Below are 21,626 nucleotides of genomic sequence, written 5' to 3'. Positions count from 1 at the left end.
CAAGCTACTTCTTGGACCATGCCTGCCCTGTATACCTTGTGCTTCTGTGAGGCCAAATATTTCCTGACTCGCATGAGGGTCAGTCACAGTTCTCATCAGGCAGTTTTTGACAACCTGTGGCTTTTTGTCTTCATAAGCCCTCGCCTCTCTTTCTCAGAAGACTTTCAGTTTAACCTGAATCACTCTTTCTTGAATTGTACTTCTTTCCCTTTCAGTTACAGATTTAAATACTAATCATATCTGAAATATATCTTCACAAAAACATCTAAACTGATATTTGACCAAACAGCTGGGATCATAAGCGAACCAAATCGACACATAAATGAACCCTCACACTAGACAGTTGCTTTAACTATCAGTTTTAAGGAGAATATTGAAATCGCCTAGTATTTCTCCAGTTCCTGGCTAGGTTTTATGGAGAACCTAGAACACGACCTATACGTTGCCTCCTGTCCTCCTGCAGGAGTTGGGTAGATTTTGTTACCCAACCAAACCTGAGTCCATTTGCCCAATGCACAGTCAGACCAATCTGCTGACACCAGATGTGATGAAGGAAATTGTGGTGTTTATTCCAAGGTGCCCATTGCGAGGCCAGGCAAGAACAGAGGGCTCCTTCTCCAAAGACACAAACTCTCTGATGGCTTCCAGGGAAGGGTTTTATTGTTGCTGTTGATGTTGTTTTTAACGTCAGGAGTTTATTGTTAAAGCAAAGCAAGCTTCAAAATGTTGCACAGCGTATTTCCGGTAGGGAGAAATAGCTAGATATAGACACACATAAACTCACACACAGGAGTAGGTATACAGATAGCAGTGTAGAAATATATGTCCCCACGTTTTATATTAAACCGTTAATGTTTTCTTTCCAAGGAGGGTAGGCTGGTTTATGAGAGAATTAACAAAATCTTAAACCTTTCCCGATAGTTAGAATATTTTCAAAAAAATAAATGCACTTCTTGGTAAAGTAGAATGAAGAAAAATATGTGACTTAGGTTTGCTAAGGACAAAACCCATTTTTTCAAAAAACTTATTTTATATTGGAGCAGAGCCGATGAAGAAAAGGGTGATAGTTTCAGGGGCACAGACAGTGACTCCACCATATATATACATGTATCTATTCTCCCCCAAATTCAGGGAAGGGTTCTGAAATGCAACGTTTGGGGTCTGGATGTGAGGTGCTGATGGCTGGTGTACCTCTTTCTGGATTGGTTGGTGGTAGCTAACTGGGTGGTTTCAGGAATCAGTATCATCAGCCATGACCAAGTTTCAACTGGTCTGGGGTAAGCATAGGTGTAGACAGCATGCAGTTAACTTCTTCCACCTGGGGCCAGTGTCAGTATCTGCAGAAGAACTCATGGATATGGCTCCGAAAGTTCTCTGCAGCTCTTGAGGAAGAGTTAAAGGTCCTTGAGTTTGTTTGAAGGTTTAACTATTGTTATTTTGTCTTGCTCAACTGTTTTCATTTGTCTCAGCATCTTCTCACTTCTCTAATTACATTTGCTCCTTGGGACTCTGGCAAAGCCTTGGAGGCTAAAGCTTTTCTACAAACTAGTGGGAGGGTATATGGGGAGGTCCCCAAAGGGTCCACCTCCATTCTCATTAGTTCTTCTTTTTAGTGTGTCCCCCTTTATTTTTAATAGATTCAAGAGGCAGAGGGAAGATTCCTAGTTAGGAGCTTTTCTTTCGTAACTCGCCTAGGCTGAGAAGTCTACAAAAATCTCTCTTCTAAAGGGGGAGGGACAAATTAGGAGTACGGCATTAACAGATTCAAACTACTAGGTATAAAATGATAAGCAATGAGGCTATACTGTATAGTACAGGGAATTATAGCCATATCTTATAATAAACTGTATTGGAGTAAAATCTGCAAAAATACTGAATCACTATGCTGGAGAACTGACACTAACACAATATTTTAAACCAACTATAGTTCAATTTTAAAATTTAAAAAAAAACATAATTTACATATTGAAAAAAATTTATTTCTTGAAATAATCTGTGTGTCATATTCCCCCATCTCAGATATTCAATGCGTATCATGTCCTTCAAAAGTCGCACAACCAAAACCAACCAATTTCAGAGTCTAGTCTCTGTGCTGGATGTTAGAGATGCAAAAACAAACAAAATGTGGCTTCTCCTTTCTTGTTGGTTGTTACTGGTTGTCACTGGGCCATGATCTTAGTTTTTTGAATGTTGAACTTTAAGTCAACTTTTTCACTCTCCTCTTTCACTTTCATCAAGAGGCTCGTTAGTTCTTCACTTCTGCCATAAGGGTGGTGTCATCTGCGTATCTGAGGTTTTCTCACTGCAATCCTGATTCCAACTTGTGCTTCCTCCAGTCTGGCATTTTGCATGATGTACTCTGCATATAAGTTCAATAAGTAGGGTGACAATATACAGCCTTGATGGACTCCTTTCCCAATTTGGAACATTGAGGTGCTTGCATCTTTTTGAAGTCTGGTTTTCTCTGGATATATGCCCAGGAGTGGGATTGCTGAATCATATGATGGCAAGTCTATATTTAGTTTTTAAAGAAATTTCCATAGAGTTCTCCACAGTGGGTGTACCCTAGTTACATTCCATAAGCTGTGTAGGAGGGTTCCCTTTTCTCCACACTCTCTCCAGCATTTATTATTTGTAGGTTTTTTGATGGTGGCTATTCTGATTGGTGTGAAATGATACCTCATCATAGTATTTCTGCATTTCTCTAATTATTAGTGATGTGGAGCATCCTTTATGAGCATCCTTTCATGTGCTTTTTGATCATCTGTCAGTATTCTATAGAGAAAAGTCCACTTAGATCTTACATTCACTTATTGATTGGGTTGTTTGTATTTTGATATTTAGCTCCTTGAGCTGTTTGAATATTTTGGAGATTAATCCTTTGTCATTTGCATCATTTCAGAATATTGTCCCCCATTCTGTGGGTTTTCTTCTGTCTTGTTTATGATTACCTGTGATGTGCAGAAGCAAAGTTTAATTGGATCCCATTGGCTTATTTTTGTTTTTATTTTCATTATTCTAAGAGGTGAGTGAAAAAACATACTGCTGTGATTTATGTCAGAGAGTACTCTGCCTATGTTCTCCTCTAAGAGTTTTGTGGGGTCTGTTCTTATATTTCAGCTCAGTTCAGTTCTGTTCAGTCGCTCAGTCGTGTCTGACTCTTTGCGATCCCATGAATCCCAGCACGCCAGGCCTCCCTGTACATCACCAACTCCCAGAGTTCACTCAAACTCATGTCCATCGAGTCCATGATGCCATCCAGCCATCTCATCCTCAGTCGTCCCCTTCTCCTCCTGCCCCCAATCCATCTCAGCATCAGAGTCTTTTCCAATGAGTCAACTCTTCGCATGAGGTGGCCAAAGTACTGGAGTTTCAGCTTTAGCATCATTCCTTCCAAAGAAATCCCAGGGCTGATCTCCTTCAGAATGGACTGGTTGGATCTCCTTGCAGTCCAAGGGACTCTCAAGAGTCTTCTCCAACACCACAGTTCAAAAGCATCAATTCTTCGGCACTCAGCTTTCTTCACAGTCCAATTCTCACATCCATACATGACCACTGGAAAAACCATAGCCTTGACTATATGGACCTTTGTTGGCAAAGTAATGTCTCTGCTTTTGAATATGCTATCTAGGTTGGTCATAACTTTTCTTCCAGGAAGTAAGCATCTTTTAATTCCATGGCTGCAGTCACCATCTGCAGTGATTTTGGAGCTCAGAAAAATAAAGTCTGGCACTGCTTCCCCATCTATTTGCCATGAAGTGATGGGACCAGATGCCATGATCTTTGTTTTCTGAATGTTGAGCTTACTCTCCTCTTTCACTTTCATCAAGAGGCTTTTTAGTTCTTCTTCACTTTCTGCCATAAGGGTGGTATCATCTGCATATTGAAGTTATTGATATTTCTCTTGGCAATCTTGATTCCAGCTTGTGCTTCTTCCAGCCCAGCGTTTCTCATGATGTACTCTGCATATAAGTTAAATAAGCAGGGTGACAATATACAGCCTTGACGTACTCATTTCCTATTTGGAACCAGTCTGTTGTTCCATGTCCAGTTCTAACTGTTGTTTCCTGACCTGCATATAGGTTTCTCAAGAGGCAGGTCAGATGGTCTGGTATTCCCATCTCTTTCAGAATTTTCCACAGTTTATTGTGATCCACACAGTCAGAGGCTTTGGCATAGTCAATAAAGCAGAAATAGATGTTTTCCTGGAACTCTCTTGCTTTTTCGATGATCCAGTGGATGTTGGCAATTTGATCTCTGGTTCCTCCGCCTTTTCTAAGGTCTTTAATTTCTTTTGAGATTATTTTTGTGTATGTTAGGGAGTATGGTAATTTCATTCTTATGCTTGTAGCTGTCCATTTTTATCAGCACTACTTATTTAAGAGGCTGTCTTTTCTCCATTGTATAGTCTTGCCTCCTTTGTCCTAGATCACTTGACCGTAGGTGCATTGGTTTCTCTCTGGACTTTGTATCTTGTTCCATTGCTCTATTCAATACATTTCTGTTTCTGTGCCAGAACCAGTGTCTTGATTACTTTAGCTTGTAACTAACACAGCCTTGTCTAACTCAATGAAACTAAGCCATGCCGTGTGGGGTCGACAGAGGATGAGATGGCTGTATGGCATCACTGACTCGATGGACATGAGTTTGGGTAAACTCTGGGAGTTGGTGATGGCCAGGGAGGCCTGGCGTGCTGTGATTCATGGGGTTGCAAAGAGTCGGACATGACTGAGTGAACTGAACTGACTGGTAGTCTGAAGTCAGGGAACCTGATTCTGTCAGCTCTTGCTTTTCTTTCTCAAGATTGCTTGGCTATTTGGGGTCTTTTTTTCCCATTCACACTGTAAAATTTTTTGTTCTAGTTATGTGAAAAACATCATTGGAAAGGTGAGGCATTCAATCTGCAGATTGCTTTGGGCAGTATAGTTATTTTGACAGCAAATTTGTTCAAAGTGGTTCTAGGTGGTTCTAGGAAAGGCCAGCATCTTAAAGCATTCAGATGGTCTGCCTGCGACCCTTCCTTTTGCTACATTTTTGTGTGATGTGGGTCAAAATGAGAAGCAGACAGGAAAATAGTTGCCTCTCCTGGCATGGGGTAACATTGTGGAATATGAAAATGTGAGTCAAATACAGAGACAGCCCAGTCAAACAGCACCTAAACACAGAGCTGATGTGGGCACTTGTGGGTGTGTACTTGTGCTTCTGAGAAACATTATACAAGTAAGGAATGGAAGTAATGAAACATAGTTCAGAAAAAAAGTTAAAGTGAAAATATTGTAGACAAACCTATAAAAGAATAAAAATTTGGAGACAAAAGAGAAAGGAGAGCTCAAGGGAACAAGAGACCAGGGAACATGGATTAAAGTACTGACAGGGAAATCCAGGAGATAAGATCCTATTCGTCTATTTCTTGTAGTTCTAATAATACTAATTGAATTTCAGATAAATATCATACAAGTAAAGGACAAGAAAAAATACACCAAGTCATCTGGAATCAATTCAATGGAATTCTTTATTGCATGGGACTCTATTTACGTTATATATATTTTACATATCACTTACCTACTGTATTTTATATATGTTTATTTTTAATATGTATATATAAATGACAATGTCGAGTGCTAACTTTTGAATTTTCACTGATACCAAAGAGAGAGTTGCAGGAATTCAGGAGAAGTTGCATAAATGTGAGCTAGAGTGGTCGGGAGAGAAGGACAGGTCTGGAAGGGGCTGGGACCTGGCCTGGGCCCTGACTGATGGGGAGTGAACAGGATATTTGAGGTGAACAGAATTTGCTTCCTATGATAGTTGTTAAGCAAGGAAATTATGAACATCCATAAACCTACAGTAAAGATGCAGAGTGGCAAAGCATGGCCGGCGATTAAAAGAATAATCTTGTTAATAACCTTCAGAGGAGTTACAAAGGATGAGAAGCCTGAAGTTCCAGACTCAGCAATGTCATCTCCTTGTTTTTTCGGTGTTCTGGTGCCAGTTGTGCCATTTTTTTAAAAGAACAATTAACAAGTTGGTAAATGGTAGGGAAGCTTGACATGACATATTTATTATGTATATAACCTGTCCTCGACAGATCCGTATTTATTTCGTCCAGCTGCTTTTAAAAGTTAAAATTGTCTACACATGAAGGGCGTAGAGAGTTAACATCTTCAGAAGAGGATCAGGACAATTTGAAACCAAAGGAGGAAGATTAGTCTAATTAAAAGTTAGATTAATAAAGAGAGTTGTATTCTTCAAGTCTTATGCTTTCAGTTCAGTTCAGTCACTCAGTCGTGTCCGACTCTTTGCGACCCCATGAATCCCAGCACGCCAGGCCTCCCTGTACATCACCAATTCCCGGAGTTCACTCAGACTCACATCCATCGAGTCAGTGATGCCATCCAGCCATCTCATCCTCTGTCGTCCCCTTCTCCTCTTGCCCCCAGTCCCTCCCTGCATCAGAGATTTTTCCAATGAGTCAACTCTTCGCATGAGGTGGCCAAAGTACTGGAGTTTCAGCTTTAGCATCATTCCTTCCAAAGAAATCCCAGGGCTGATCTCCTTCAGAATGGACTGGTTGGATCTCCTTGCAGTCCAAGGGACTCTCAAGAGTCTTCTCCAACACCACAGTTCAAAAGCATCAATTCTTTGGCACTCAGCTTTCTTCACAGTCCAACTGTCACATCCATACATGAACACTGGAAAAACCATAGCCTTGACTATATGGACCTTTGTTGGCAAAGTAATGTCTCTGCTTTTGAATATGCTATCTAGGTTGGTCATAACTTTCCTTCCAAGGAGTAAAGCGTCTTTTAATTTCATGGCTGCAGTCACCATCTGCAGTGATTTTGGAGCTCAGAAAAATTAAGTCTGACACTGTTTCCACTGTTTCTGCATCTATTTCCCATGAAGTGATGGGACCAGATGCCATGATCTTCGTTTTCTGAATGTTGAACTTTAAGCCAACTTTTTCACTCTCCTCTTTCACTTTCATCAAGAAGCTTTTTAGTTCCTCTTCGCTTTCTGCCATAAGGGTGGTGTCATCTGCATATCTGAGGTTATTGATATTTCTCCTAGCAATCTTGATTCTAGCTTGTGCTTCTTCCAGCCCAGCGTTTCTCATGATGTACTCTGCACATGAGGTAAATAAGCAGAGTGACAATATACAGCCTTGACATACTCCTTTTCCTATTTGGAACCAGTCTGTTGTTCCAAGTCCAGTTCTAACTGTTGCTTCCTGACCTGCATATAGATTTCTCAAGATAGAGGTCAGATGGTCTGGTATTCCCATCTCTTTCAGAATTTTCCACAGTTGATTGTGATCCACACAGTTAAAGGCTTTGGCATAGTCAATAAAGCAGAAATAGATGTTTTTCTGGAACTCTCTTGCTTTTTCCATGATCCAACGGATGTTGGCAATTTGATCTCTGGTTCCTCTGCCTTTTCTAAAACCAGCTTGAACATCAGGAAGTTCACGGTTCACATATTGCTGAAGCCTGGCTTGGAGAATTTTGAGCATTACTTTACTAGCGTGTGAGATGAGTGCAATTGTGCGGTAGTTTGAGCATTTTTTGGCATTGCCTTTCTTTGGGATTGGAATGAAAACGGACCTTTTCCAGTCCTGTGGCCACTGCTGAGTTTTCCAAATTTGCTGGCATATTGAGTGCAGCACTTTCACAGCATCATCTTTTAGGATCTGAAAGAGCTCAACTGGAATTCTATCACCTCCACTAGCTTTGTTCATAGTGATGCTTTCTAAAGCCCACTTGACTTCATATTCCAGGATGTCTGACTCTAGGTCAATGATCACATCATCGTGATTATCTGGGTCGTGGGCAGCTGCAACCGGCGCACTTAAGCGCGGAGGGCTGCAACTGGCGCACTTAAGCATGGCCGAGAAGGAGCTACCCCACATCCGAGGTCAGGGACAGAAGCTGGGAGGACCCCATGCCCGAAGGGCGGCAGCCAAGAGGAGTTACCCCACATCCGAGGTCAGGGGCAGCGGCCAAGAGTGCCAGGCTGTGACGGCGCAGGAACCGCCGAGAAGAGCTACCCAAATCCGAGGTCAGGGGTGGCAGCCAAGAGGAGCTACCCCGCGTCCGAGGTCAGGGGTGGTGGCTGAGAGGAGCTACCCCATGCCTCCACGCCCGAGTCAGGGGCAGCAGCCCAGAGGAGCTACCCTACGCCCCACACCCGAGGCCAGAGGTGGCAGCCAGGAGGAGCTACCCCACACCTGAGGCCACGGGCAGCTGCCGGGAGAAGCAACCCCACGCCCGAGGCCAGGGGTGGCGGCCAGGAGGACCAACCCCACGTCCAAGGAGTGGTGGCTGCATGTGCAGGAGGGCCTAGAGGAGCTATCCCACGTTGAAGGTCAGGAAGGGCAGCGGTGAGGAGATACCCCTCTCTAAGGTAAGGAGCAGCGGCTGCACTTTGCTGGAACAGCTGTGAAGAGATACCCCATGCCAAGGTAAGAGAAACCCAAGTAAGACAGTAGGTGTTGCAAAAGGGCATCAGAGGGCAGACACACTGAAACCATACTCACAGGAAACTAGTCAATCTAATCACACTAGGACCACAGCCTTGTCTAATTCAATGAAACTAAGCCATGCCCATGGGGCAACCCAAGACAGGCGGGTCATGGTGGAGAGATGTGACAGAATGTGGTCCACTGGAGAAGGGAATGGCAAACCACTTCAGTATTCTTGCCTTGAGAACTCCATGAACAGTATGAAAAGGCAAAATGATAGGATACTGAAAGAGGAACTCCCCAGGTCAGTAGGTGCCCAATATGCTACTGGAGATCAGTGGAGAAATAACTCCATAAAGAATGAAGGGATGGAGCCAAAGCAAAAAAAATATCCAGCTGTGGATGTGACTGGTGATAGAAGCAAGGTCCAATGCTACAAAGAGCAATATTGCATAGGAACCTGTTCCATGCAATTCAGTTCCATGAATCAAGGCAAATTGGAAGTGGTTAAACAAGAGATGGCAAGCGTGAATTCTAGGAATTCAGCTGCATTCTAGGAATCAGCAAACTAAAATGGACTGGAATGGGTGAATTTAACTCAGATGACCATTATATCTACTATTGCGGACAGGAATCCCTCAGAAGAAATGGAGTAGCCATCATGGTCAACAAAAGAGTCCGTAATGCAGTACTTGGATGCAATCTCAAAAACGACAGAATGATCTCTGTTCATTTCCAAGGCAAATAATTCAATATCACAGTAATCCAAGTCTATGCCCCAACCAGTAATGCTGAAGAAGCTGAAGCTGAACGGTTCTATGAAGACCTACAAGACCTTTTAGAACTAACACCCAAAAAAGATGTCCTTTTCATTATAGGGGACTGGAATGCAAAAGTAGGAAGTCAAGAAACACCTGGAGTAACAGGCAAATTTGGCCTTCGAATACGGAATGAAGCAGGGCAAAGACTAATAGAGTTTTGCCAAGAAAATACACTGGTCATAGCAAACACCCTCTTCGAACAACACAAGAGAAGACTCTACACATGGACATCACCAGATGGTCAACACCGAAATCAGATTGATTATTTCTTTGCAGCCAAAGATGGAGAAGCTCCATATAGTCAACAAAAACAAGACCAGGAGCTGACTGTGGCTCAGATCATGAACTCCTTATTACCAAATTCAGACTTAAATTGAATAAAGTAGGGAAAACCACTAGACCATTCAGGTATGACCTATATCAAATCCCTTATGATTATACAGTGGAAGTGAGAAATAGATTTAAGGGCCTAGATCTGATAGATAGAGTGCCTGATGAACTATGGAATGAGGTTCGTGACACTGTACAGGAGACAGGGATCAAGACCATCCCCATGGAAAAGAAATGCAAAAAAGCAAAATGGCTGTCTGGGGAGGCCTTACAAATAGCTGTGAAAAGAAGAGAAGTGAAAAGCAAAGGAGAAAAGGAAAGATATAAGCATCTGAATGCAGAGTTCCAAAGAATAGCAAGAAGAGATAAGAAAGCCTTCCTCAGCGATCAATGCAAAGAAATAGAGGCAAACAACAGAATGGGAAAGACTAGAGATCGCTTCAAGAAAATTAGAGTTACCAAGGGAACATTTCATGCAAAGATGGGCTCGATAAAGGACAGAAATGGTATGGACCTAACAGAAGCAGAAGCTATTAAGAAGAGGTGGCAAGAATACACAGAAGAACTGTACAAAAAATATTTCAGGAACCAGATAATCACAATGATGTAATTACTGACCTAGAGCTTAGACATATTATTTTTAGCTATATTTTACCTATCTCATTACATGAAAAAAAATTCAAATCTCGTTACATTGTTTTCTTTACTCAGCTCTTCTTCCCAGCATTGAAAACAAAATATTTAGGCCGATTTTGCCCAGGAGTTTTCACTAAGCATGTAGGGAAGGGGTGTTACTGCATCATGCCACACTTCGTGGGAAAGAAGATCTACTCTGCAAGCAGCCTATTTTTTTTTTTCCCTTTGTAATCGATTTTCGTTTTTTAACCTGTTTTATATTGTAGAATAGCCTATTAGCAATGTTGTGATAGTTTCAGGTGCACAGCTAAGGGACTCAGCCACATGCATACCTGTACCTATTCTCTGGAGCACCATTTACAACAGCCAAGACATGGAAACAACCTAAATGTCTATCAACAGAGGAATGAATAAAGATGAGTACATGTATACAATGGAATATTATTCAGCCACTGCTGCTCCTGCTGCTAAGTCGCTTCAGTCGTATCCAACTCTGTGCGACCCCATAGACGGCAGCACACCAGGCTCTCCGTCCCTGGGATTCTCCAGGCAAGAACACTGGAGTGGGTTGCCATTTCCTTCTCCAATACTCAGCCACAATAAAGAGCAAATAATGCCATATGCAGCAACATGATGGACCTAGAGATTGTCATACTAAGTCAGAGAAAGACAAATACCATTATTGATATCATCCATATACAGAATCTCATCTAAAAAATGATACAAATGAACCTATCTACAAAATAGAAACAGACCCACAGATTTCAAAAACAAATTCAGGGTTACCAAAGGGGAAATGTGGTTGGGGAGGGATAATTAGGAGCTTGGGATTAACATCAGTTCAGTTCAGTTCAGTCGCTCAGTCGTGTCCGACTCTTTGCGACCCCATGAATCACAGCATGCCAGGCCTCCCTGTCCATCACCAACTCCCAGAGTTCAGACTCACATCCATCAAGTCGGTGATACCATCCAGCCATCTCATCCTCTGTTGTCCCCTTCTCCTCCTGCCCCCAATCCCTTCCAGCATCAGAGTCTTTTCCAATGAGTCAACTCTTTGCATGAGATGGCCAAAGTGGCTCAGATCATGAAATCCTTATTGCCAAATTCAGACTTAAATTGAAGAAAGCAGGGAAAACCACTAGACCATTCAGGTATGACCTATATCAAATCCCTTATGATTATACAGCGGAAGTGAGAAATAGATTTAAGGGCCTAGATCTGATAGATAGAGTGCCTGATGAACTATGGACGGAGGTACGTGACATTGTACAGGAGACAGGGATCAAGACCATCCCCATGGAAAAGAAATGCTAAAAAGCAAAATGGCCATCTGGGGAGGCCTTACAAATAGCTGTGCAAAGAAGAAAAGCAAAAAGCAAAGGAGAAACGGAAAGATATAAGCATCTGAATGCAGAGTTCCAAAGAATAGCAAGGAGAGATAAGAAAGCCTTCCTCAGCGATCAATGCAAAGAAATAGAGGAAAACAACAGAATGGGAAAGAGTAGAGATCTCTTCAAGAAAATTAGAGATATCAAGGGAACATTTCATGCAAAGATGGGCTCGATAAAGGACAGAAATGGTATGGACTGAACAGAAGCAGAAGATATTAAGAAGAGGTGGCAAGAATACACAGAAGAAGTCTACAAAAAAGATGTTCATGACCAAGATAATCACGATGGTGTGATCACTGACCTAGAGCCAGACATCCTGGAATGTGAAGTCAAGTGGGCCTTAGAAAGCATCACTACGAACAAAGCTAGTGGAGGTGATGGAATTCCAGTGGAGCTCTTTCAAATCCTCAAAGATGATGCTGTGAAAGTGCTGCACTCAATATGCCAGCAAATTTGGAAAACTCAGCAGTGGCCACAGGACTGGAAAAGGTCAGTTTTCATTCCGATCCCAAAGAAAGGCAATGCCAAAGAATGCTCAAAATACTGCACAATTGCACTCATCTCACACGCTAGTAAAGTAATGCCCAAAATTCTTCATCCTGGGGCCGGTAAATTAGGTCAGTGCAGAGAACAGTCATTAACACCATGGACAGCAGCAGGAAGATCCAGGAGTGTGAGCCCACCTTCCAGACCAACTGGCTGAAGGCCCAAGACAGCAGTGGCTCCAGGCAGTCGGTGTGGCAGCAGGGCCGCTGGGCCAGTTGGCTCTCAGACCACGATACCGGTGGAGGTAGTGGAGCCTCGGCCGCAACACGGGAGGGGGCTCTGCGCTCTGCCCTGCCACCCAGCCATGCTCGGTTCCTGGTCTTGACCTGAAGCTGAGGGCGGCTCAAGATCTAGGCCAGGCCCTGCGGGGAGAGAGATCTCTCTCTCCAAGTCAGGCCCCGACTCCAACCTGGTCCCCTGGGACTGGACACAGGCTCTTGCCCAGTCTCCTGCTCTGCCTCTGGTGCAGCCTTGAGGGATTAAGGCTCATTTCCAGGAATAAAGACCAGATTCTCAAACAGCACGGATCAGAAAAGAGCTGTTGGACATAGCACCCCTTTCCACCCACCCAACGGTTTCCTGGAGAAGTTCCAAGCGAGTCTGTTTGAACCTAGACTGCTCACACCTGAATGCTAGAGCGTCCTTGGCAATCACGTGGTAGCCTCAGTTCAGTTCAGGTCAGTCACTCAGTCACGTCCGACTCTTTGAGACCCCAGGGACTGTAACATGCCAGGCCTCCCTGTCCTTCACCAACTCCCTAAGTTTGCTCAAACTCATGTTCATCAAATCAGTGATGCCTTCCAACCATCTCATCCTCTGTTGTCCCCTTCTCCTCCCACCTTCAATCTTTCCCAGCATCAGGGTCTTTTCCAATGAGTCAGTTCTTCGCACCAGGTGGCCAAGGTATTGGGAGTTTCCACTTCAGCATCAGTCCTCCCAAGAATATTCAGGACTGATTTCCTTTAGGATGGACTGATTGGATCTCCTTGCAGTCCAAGGGACTCTTAAGAGTCTTCTCCAACACCACAGCTCAAAAGCATCAATTCCTTGGCTCTCCGTTTTCTTTATAGTCCAACTTTCACATCCATACATGACCACTGGAAAAACCATAGCTTTGACTAGAAGAACCTTTATCGGCAAAGTAATGTCTCTGCTTTTTAATATGCTCTCTAGGTTGGTCATAGATTTTCTTCCAAGGAGCAAGCATCTTTTAATTTCATGGCTGCAGTCACCATCTGCAGTGATTTTGGAGCCCAAGAAAATAAAGTCTCTTGTTTCCATTGTTTTCCCATATATTTGCCATAAAGTGATGGGACTACATGCCATGCTTTCACTAGCCCCAAATTTGTCCCTGGCACCCATCTTCTCAGGATTTAGTTACTACAAGAAGCACTTCTTAAAGGCGAATGAAATGAGTGCTTACGTGACTCAACAAAAGGCACAGATTTCCCCTGTGTTCTAAGTGGCAGATTTTACCTTTGAGGGGATCATCCAGAAGCATGGTTCTCAGGTAAGCGTCTGGTGAACTGGTACATATCATTTAGTTATTCTTTACAGACATAACATTCTCCTTGTAAAAATTTCGAAGTAAATGCATAAAATAAAAGTGGCAATAGAAGAACCCAAAGTGCAGTCCTAAAACTTCCTTCTATCACATTCCTCTTCTTAATGGAACTGTTAAAAAGTGGGAGTTTATCTTTACAAACCGTTTTCTTTGCATTTGCAAGCAGGTCCAGATATATGCAAGTGTATCTTTTTCATAAATATTATTGCACTATCTGTGTATGTATCGAACCCAGGTTCCAGCCCTGGGTTGGGAAAATCCTCTGGATTGACTGACCTGAACTGAACTGAGTCCAGTATTCTGGACTGCAGAATTCCCTGGACTGTATAGTCCATGGGATGGCAAAGAGTCAGACAGGACTGAGTGAAAAAGAAAAAAAAAGAAAAAAAATCTCTGTATGCAGATTATATTTTTCACCAAATACACCGAAGGATCATACCATGTGACTGTATAGATTTATCTTATGCTTTTGAATTGCTTTATTTAGCCATAATGCTATTTAGAGATCTGTAGATTGTTATTACCTAACTAATTTGCCTAGGATCACACTCCATTGTTTTGTTTAGCCACGTGGCACATTGCATTTTCCACACTGATTAATTTCCATTGTCTCCAAAAGACAAACTTTTGCCTCACTTTTTAGTATCCCTGTTTCATGCTGGAATAAGAGATCAAATATCACGGTGCATAAGATTATGGCCTCACATCATGTTCTCATCCTACGAGTCCTCTTTCTATGGTATCAATACTTTCAAATCCTCATTCCCATAAAGGGAGCAAAGGACTCTAAAGTCAAATGCTCCTCCACTCGTCCAAGAAATGGTTCTTGATCTTCAACCATGTGCATGTTTGTACTTTAGGGTCCTTGACACAGAGAGGGAGAACATTTTGGTTTTCCCCTATAAAATATATGTCTCCTTAGATATCAGACAAGCATCACCCTTTCCAATCCCATCTACAATTGTTTCCTGGGTGTGGTGTTTCAGTTTTGTACAATGAAGAGTTCTGGAGAAGGTGGTGGTGGTGATAGCTGTATGACACTATGAGTGTTTTGAATACACTCAGTGGTATGTGTGCTCTGTCACTAAGTCGTGTCCAACTCTTTCTGACCCCATGGCCTGTAGCCTGCCAGGCTCCTCTGTCCGTGGAATTTTCCAGGCAAGAGAACTTGGGTGGCTTGCCAGTTTCTCCTCCAGGGGATCTTCCCGACCCAGGGAATGCACCTCCTGCACTGGCAGTCAGATTCCTTACCACTGAGCTACCTGGTGTGTACCTTTACCACAATTGAAAAAAAAAGGGGAAACAAAACAAAAGCAGATGTACAGAATTACTGTCTACTGTGGAGTTTTAAAAGGAAAGAGATAAATACAAAACGTATGTGCCTGCTCTAGGCCCTGAAAATAGAGGCAAGATGTATGTCCCGTGTCTTCTAGATCTGTACCATGTAGAGATGTACATGGACCATGTACATAGATGTACTATGTCTTCTAAATCTGTTCTAGATACTTCTGCCACTCTACAAACGTTAGATTTATTCTCCACGCTGCTTACAATGTGTTCTTGATTATAATGAAATAGCACAAATAAAATACACCCAACTTAACATCAAAGTTCTTGATGAGTAATACAAGAACTTCCTTAAAAAAAGTCACATTTCCACATGAACAATTAAATAAGAATAGATTTCTTCTGGCAAAGAATTTTAACCAGAAACTGGTAATAGTTACTGTCCTGCCCAGAACCAAACTAGGAGGGTAGGGCATAGAATTTGGATCCTGTATTTCCCTACGGTATGAATACAGGAAAATCAGTCCCTTACTGGACCAAAGCATATTCAGTCACCTCCTAAACAGGTGTGTAACCTGCTCTCCTTTCCTCTAGTCTGGCTCACCCCTCCTGTCACCTCCATGACCACCATGCTTCCTCTCAGTACCACCATCCACTATCCACACGGGGCAGGGGGTCCTCAGAACACAAACATGCCACCACCAGCCCCACATGCTCAGAAATCTCCCCTGGTGTTGCCCTCGGCCTGCTCACTAAGTTCCAGCCACACTGGCCTTTGGGAATGACCAGGTCCCTGGGCATCCCATCCTCTTTCAAGACTCAAGGCCTTTGCACATGCTGTTCCCTCCAAAGAATGCTCTCTGCCCACAGTTACTTCATCGCTAAAACCCACTTCTTCAAGCTCCAGCTGAAGAGTCTCTTTCTCGGAGAGAATTTCCAGGATTTCTCTATCTACCAATATTTTCAGTGCATGACTGTCTCTCCCAGTGTGGTATTTTCCTTCATGGCAGGTACTCGGACCCGCTTTACCTGCATTTAACCTCTGCCTTCTGCATGACACTGTTTTGAGGGCCACGGGGGCAAACCTCTTGATTCTGCTGTTTACAACTGAAACACCAGAGCCCTTTATCAGCTCATAACTGCTGAGTGCATATCTGTTGCATGAACAAATGAAGGACTTGGGAACCCGAGTGCAGGACTTTCCATTTCCCTTACATTTACTGCAGACCTCTTGCAGATAAGTTTCTCGTTCACCAGTATCTATCCTTAAACACAGTCACTGCAAAGTGTTCCTACTGTTCTGTGTACTCCACACACCCTAACAACACACTACTGATTTCTATGCCCAACTAACTGATGAAAACACTACCTAACAAGGCCAGGGACGAAATCTCAAGTTGCAGACAGACTTCTCTGCAGGAGAGCTCTCAATAACTCAATTTTCCTCCAGCAGTCAGTAGTCTTCTTCACCCAATCGCAGGTCCTCTGAAGTCTGTCATTCAGCTCAAATTCTCCTCTGTGCCAACTACCATGCTTGGCTCTAAACGGTCTGCAACTCCAGAACCCTCCAGCCTACCAAGCTGTAGTGTTCCACAGCACGAGTTCCCAGCCAACTTCACTCGAGCTTTTGGAAGTCACTGCTACTCCTGCTAAATTTGCAAACTGCCTGTTCTCCCTTTAAACCCACTAAGGCCTCACCTGATGAAAACAAGTAGCGGAAGCAACACACTTCACTCATCAGGTCTGTTACTTGCTCCTGGGTCATCTCTTTTGCATCCACCCTAACTCCTTTCAAGTCACACCAGTCAGACAAGAAGCATTACCGAACAGCTACCATGTGCCAGCACTATTAGGTCCCCAGAGACATAACAACCATTAACACAAATCCTTCTGCTTCTGTATAGCTAGGGTATGATCAGGCTCACAGAGAATTAAAAAAAAAACAAAAAACCATATCTAAAAACTAATGTTAAGATGATCTGACATCAGTATCATATTTCTTAAACTGTTTTACAAGATCAACTTACCAACTTACACATCAGGTAGGTTTTGCTCGTATAAAGCTTTCATCTCCTCCAGAACTTGCCTCAGTCCATCCTCCTGGAACATATAAAATTACACTCATTAATTCCCCCACCAAGTATGTAGCAATACTCTATGCTTATGTACCTTATGAAAAACCACTAGTCCTTCCACACCTACTAAGATGGCTATAATGACAAGTGTTGGAGAGGATGGGGAGAAACTGGAACCCTTGTCCAATGCAGGGAGGAATGTCAAATGGTACAACCCTACAGAAAACAGCCTTGTGGGTCCACAAAAAGTCAAATTTCGAATTCCCATATTATCCAGCAATTCCTCTTCTAGGTATACACTCAAGAGAACTGAAAACCTATGTTCATACAAAGTATGTCTATTCAATGGAATATTACCCAGTCAAAAAAAAAAGTGCTGATACATACACAACACGAACTTTGAAAACACTGCTTAGTGAAATAAGCCAGACACAAAAGGACAAATATTGTATGATGCCACTTATCTGAAATGTCTAGAATAGGAAAAGTCACAGAAACAAAGTAGATTAGAGGCTACCAGGCTGACAGGGGAGATGAGTGGGTAGTTACTGCTTAGAAGCTATAGAGCGTATCTGGGGGTATGAAAAAGCTTTGGAAACAGGGGTGACAGTTGCACAACAATGGGAATATAATTAATGCCACTGAAGTGGACACAGAAGAATGGTTAGAAATGGCAACATTTAAGTTTTGTATTGTTTACCACTATTAAAAAAAATAAAAAGGAATGAATTACTAACAAAATACACAATCAACATAGTCATGAGGGATACTCTTAAAGACAATGTACTGAGAAATCAGACAGAAAGGAGTACACACTGTATGCTTCTCACTGGCCCTGTACAGAAAAGTTTGCAATTGCTGGCATGCTGACTGCAGAAATACAATAAAAAAGACAAATATAATCTGTAGGGCAAAGAAAATCCTTGGCTGCCTAAGGCTGCAGATGGGAGGTGCCACAGAAGAGAACAGGGAATCCTTGGGATAGCAGAAATCTTGGTTGCGTTGCTGCTTACAAGGATTGTATACATTTGTCAAAACCCTATTAAAATGTGTATTGTGTTGTACATAAATTATACCTCAATAAAGCTAATGACAAAAAACCAATAGTCTACAGAAGTAATAACACATGACAAAACCATGTAAATAACTTATTATTTATTGGAAAAGGATCTTAAAAGGTTACTACCAAAAAAAAACAAAAAAACAAAAAAAACAAAAACCTACACACTGCTAGGATAGAAAACAGAAAGGCCAAAGCAGTTTTTCTGCTACCTACTTTGGCAAATTTCTAAAAAAATTTCCCTTGGAAGGATAAAAATATTAGAATTATAAAATTCATAAATGCTACATTATGTCTGTCAACAAGCAACCCCTACACCTGAAACACTGTAAGTAAACTATATTTCAATTAAAATTTTTACCAAAGAAACCCCAATAATGCTATAACAATGAAACAAACAAAAAAAAATCTCAAAACAACAAGAAGCAACCCATCTACTGTTAGAGCCAAAATAAATGCTTTAGCACTACGGGTATAACAACAAACTTACACTATTTAATGCTGCTTGGATGTAAGAAATGATTTCTAATGAAAAATGAAAGAATGACTTCTACCTACTCTTTCATCAACTGGTTAAAAAGATATCATGGAAAAGTCTGATGTACTAGAATTCACTAAATATTCCTTTTATCACATATATTATTTTAAGGGACAGCTGAAGCTCTTGCACGATTAGGAGATCAGCAGGTATACAAAAGATAAGTATGAAATAAACTTGTAAAGATACAACTGAGTTTTCAGATTTAAATTTCTATTTATTTTTTTAAGACTTAAATTTTTAAAATTTACACTGGGAACTGCATCATTTTGTGCTCCCACCTCCAGCTGTAAGCCCCTGGGAATTCAAGATAATTTTCCTAAAGACTCAAATGATTATCAGTTCTGCAGATACAAAGTGCATCCTTCCAATTGGCCAAACACAGCACCTAACCATGAGGGATTCTGGAATGAAAAAGGCAGAGTCCCTGCCCTAAACCAGCTACCATCTGCCAGGGAGGAATGATTCTCGAAAGCATGTGTGCGTCCAGGGTGTGAGGGGTCAATCAGATTAAGACCAATTCTTAGTCTAACCCAGCTCAGCTGTCCCAGTGGCCAGCCCCCAAAGGCAGCCAGGACTGCAAGAAAAGGTGCACCAACACCCTCTAAGACCTAGAAAAGCCAGTGATTTTACACTTCTAAGTTCACCCCTGATTCCCCCCCTCCACCCTCCCGCTTCCCAAAGTGGGAAACCAACATTCAAGTCTGAGCGAAATAGACCGCTGGCCTCACACTCTGAAAAGCCAGCACCTGTGGGCACTGTCTGCGCCTTTGGGCTCCTTTCTTCCCACGTGGCCTAGTCTTTCCACCCTAGTGGGAACTTATTGGAAAGCCTCCACCCCTCTCAAACTCAGCTTAAAACTCAGCATTCAAAAACGAAGATCATGGTATCCAGTCCCATTGCTTCATGGCAAATAGATGGGGAAAAAATGAAAACAGTGGCAGAATTTATTTTCTTGGGCTCCTAAGTCATTGCAGATGGTGACTACAGCCATGAAGTTTAAAGACGCTGGCTCCTTGGAAGAAAAGCTATGACAAGCCTAGAGAGCGTTTTAAAAAGCAGAGATACCACTTTGCAGACAAAAGTCCCTAGAGTCAAAGCTATGGTTTTTCCAGTAGTCGTGTACGGATATGAGAGTTTGACCATAAAGAAGGCTGGGCACCAAAGAATTGATGCTTTTGAACTGTAGTGTTAGAGAAGACTCTTGAGAGTCCCTTGGACAGCAAGGAAATCAATCCAGTCAATCCTAAAGGAAATCAACCCTGAATATTCCTTGGAAGGACCGATGTTGAAGCTGAAGCTCCAATACTTTGGCCACCTGATGTAAAGTCCTAACTCACTGGAAAAGAACGTGATGCTGGGAAAGATTGAGGATATGACAAAGGAGAAGGGGGCTACACAGGGGGAGATGGTTGGATGACATCACTGACCCAATGCACATGAATTTGAATAAACTCAGGGAGACAGGGAAGGACAGGGAAGCCTGGCGTCGTGCCTCAGTACATGCGGTCATAAAGACTGGGGCATGACTTAGGGACTGAACAACAAAGGCCCCTCTGAGTACTACTTCTCCAGTGAACCTCCCACTGTGGTCTCCTAACTTTTTAGATAAGGTAACTGCCTGAAGTTGCAAGAATAACAGACTGGAACTGAAGAAAACTGTTCAAGTTGTGGCTCCGCTTCCAACAGCTACAAGTTCAGACATGTCCTTTAACTTGATCCCTAATTCCAGTGGCTCAGCTTCCCCATCTGTTAAATGGCCCAAGTGTCAGACTAAGTGCTTTTGAATGTTCAAAACAAAACTCACCTTACCCAAAGGCTCTTCCTGCTGACCGCCAGATGTTTACTCTACTGCCTGAAGAGAAGCCTCCAGAGAAGCGGTCCCTCCCCTCCCCCGCTACTCCTCTCACCTCCACCCCTGTCCTTGTACCTACAAGTCCTGTCGTCTCAGGACACGGTGTTCAGTGACCCCCGACCAGGCTGTTGACCACATCCATCTCTCCTGCTGTCTATTATACCCCACTCAGAACCAGTCTTTCTTCTATCCGATCCATTCCCCAAAGTGCTGCGTGGTGCTTTAGTCCCTAAATCGTGTCCGACTCTTGCAATCCCATGGACTGTAGACTGCCAGGCTCCTCTGTCCACGGGATTCTCCAGGCAGGAATACTGGAGTGGGTTGCCATTTCCTTCTCCAGAGGATCTTCCCAATCCAAGAATCAAACCAAGGTCTCCTGCATTGCAGGCAGATTCTTTACCGACTGAGCTATGAGGGAAGCCCCTTAATTACTGGGGAAGCCCCTTAATTAGTGAAGTTAAAGACGCTCAGTCTGACTTTTTGCGAAGTCTGACTCTTTGCGAGAGTCCATGCCAGAATACGGGAGTGGGTAGCCTTTCCCTTCTCTAGGGGATCTTCCCAACCCAGCGATTGAACCGAGGTCTCCCCCACTGCAGGCAGATTCTTTACCAGATGAGCGCCTAGCGCTCTAACAGCTATCTAAACACAGAGTAATCCCATCGCTCCTCTGAAATGCCTTGGGAGTGAAGAGCGAGCCTCCCGCCCCAGAACCCCCTTGCTGCCCGCCCTTCCCCGGCAGGGAGGGGAGGGTGTTTGCATGGCCGGCTCCCCGGTGGGGCTACACTCACCGCAGCCCTCAGGGCGCGGCTCTAACGCCCGGGCTACCCGGTCCCCATCTCCCCGGTGTAACTCGCACCTGAGCTCCAGCAGCCCGTCTCCCGGTCTCTCCGCGCGCCACCGGGGCGAGAGGCCCACCGCGCAGTCCGCGCGCACAGAGGCTTCGAGGACGCTGGGCGGCCGGGGTCGCTGAGGAAGTGGCGGCGTCCCCGGCGCGCGGGAAGCCGCCGAAACCGACCTGCCCACAGCCACGGAGTGGAACCCCAGGCACACCCGCCATCTCGC

At 43.3% G+C, this 21,626-nt stretch overlaps 1 long non-coding RNA gene across 1 annotated transcript; it reads right to left on the bottom strand.

Moving 5' to 3' along the window:
- Positions 1 to 1,957: 1,957 nt before the first annotated feature.
- Positions 1,958 to 21,595, bottom strand: LOC147361149 (uncharacterized). Its single transcript, XR_015139826.1, has 3 exons — positions 21,421 to 21,595; positions 17,064 to 17,136; positions 1,958 to 2,951 (listed from the first exon to the last, which is right to left on the bottom strand). It is a non-coding gene; the product is annotated as an uncharacterized LOC147361149 (long non-coding RNA).
- Between the last annotated feature and the right edge of the window lie 31 nt (positions 21,596 to 21,626).

Source organism: Bos grunniens, chromosome 13 (genome assembly GCF_055505025.1).
Source record: "Bos grunniens cultivar Pamir isolate PY7600 chromosome 13, Bosgru_T2T1.0, whole genome shotgun sequence".
In the NCBI taxonomy this organism is placed as follows: domain Eukaryota; kingdom Metazoa; phylum Chordata; class Mammalia; order Artiodactyla; family Bovidae; genus Bos; species Bos grunniens.
The sequence above is the reverse complement of the archived record's forward strand: the minus strand, read 5'-3'. Positions and strand labels throughout refer to the sequence as shown.